Below are 1,937 nucleotides of genomic sequence, written 5' to 3' on the forward strand. Positions count from 1 at the left end.
TCATTTAACAGCATAAATTTTGGGCTCAATTGTGCTCGTAAATTGAGGACTACCTATATTGTGTAACTTATCTCTTGTTGTCTTCTGATATAAAGCAGTTATAATCTCTTGAAACATTTTTTATCTTTACATATTTTGTGTTGGTTCTGTGCATATTGTCTTCTGTACCCATATCTTTCTCTTCCCGTTCCATAGATTATGTTAGAGCTTCAATAGCCTTTCCTTAATGTCTTCCCCTTATTTTCTGGGATCTCCATTTTTTTCCTTCAATTTGTTTAACTTTTCAATCAATTATAATACAGATTATTCAAGTTTTAAAAATTTACTTTCTCTTGCATATTTGCAAATGTTTCAGTCAGGTCTTTCTTAACAAATTCAGTCACTGAAGTCTTAGATGACCTTATAATATTCTTTCCAATTCATCAAACATAGTTTGTAACATCCCTAGTATCCTTTTCTTGGTATTTGCTGTGTTAGTAATTCTCTCCTTCCTTCTTTCACTACTTCCCTGATAATATTTTTTCTCTTTCTGTCTCTCTTATATTAAGAGATAAAATCTCTTATCTTTTTGTATAGAAAAATCTACCAATCATTTCATTTGAAAAACACTCTTCCTTGAAGGTATATGCTATTTATTTAATTAATTATAAAGGCTTTAAATGCTTTAAAATGTGTGACAAGATCAAATTCAACTACACCCGTTAGCCTTTGCAATTTTTCATAGTCCAAACTCTTAGCAAGCTTTTTGCTGTACATTAGTTCTCAATACTTACACTTATCATTTTTTAATATATTACTGTATTTCCGCTATTTTTTTTGTTTAATTTCATTCTTTTACTGTTATTTTTACATTCTTTTTCAAATTTTGTCCGTTTTATTTTTGTAAGCCGCCCAGAGTAGCCCCACAATGAGATGGGTAGCAAATAAATTTAACAAACAAAATAAAGAAATATTTTTGTCTGTTTCTCTTTATTTATACCCTGATCATAGACCCTTGGGCTAGATTAATGGAGAAATTAATGGATGCCTCTTAGACATTTGTGATATGGAAGCGGCTAATATTTTGCTTCTTTCAACGATTCTTTAGAATGGTTAGGTATCATGCTCAAAAACTAAATTTTTTAATACTATCCTATTTCTTAATAAAGATGAACTTTCCAAAGACTTGAGAACTATAGTTTAACAATTCAAGTACAGTTGAACAATTGTAGTTCCATACAGGATTTGTAAATTGCTTTGTAAAATGTTACATACAAAGCATTATATTGCAGGTGCAAGACAATACTAGAGAGAAAGGAATGTAGAAACAATAGAGAGGTAAAAAAAAACATTCAGATTTTTCTATAACACAATTCAAGTTTATTCCATTCATTCCTGCAACACAAACACTGTATCATTTAGCAGTCTGATGTCTACGAACCATGATAATGATAAACCAAACTGTGTCAAAATAGTTACATTGTGGAAAAAAGTCAAATATCAAAATGCACAAAGCACTATTTTCCCCCATCACTGGAGTAGAAAGATGATTGTTTTCCCATTTATAAAATATAAGACTGTTCAGTTGAAGATTCTGCATGCAACACTGGAATTGCTCAACTAGGACATTCTATTCTTACCAGCTTCTTCTATTAATCAATTCATCTACTTAGTACTGTACTGAAGAACAAAAACCAAGTCATGAAAGCAATGCCTATAACAAAGAGCAGAAAGTTTTAAAATGGTAAATCATCTTAAACAGAAATCAGAAAGGAAGGAGACTGATACTGCACTGGATTTCTAGATTGCTAACTAGTGATGACTCCTTTAAACGGGGGTTGGGATGGGATACTTCAAGAGTGTTCACCAAGAGCTAGTATTATCAGATACTAGCAACAATATTTGAATACAAATCACAACTTAGTATAAATAAAAAAAATCTAAAGTTAGCCTGATTT

This window comes from Protobothrops mucrosquamatus, unplaced genomic scaffold (genome assembly GCF_001527695.2).
Source record: "Protobothrops mucrosquamatus isolate PMUCROS unplaced genomic scaffold, P.Mucros_1.0 scaffold_293, whole genome shotgun sequence".
Classification (NCBI taxonomy): domain Eukaryota; kingdom Metazoa; phylum Chordata; class Lepidosauria; order Squamata; family Viperidae; genus Protobothrops; species Protobothrops mucrosquamatus.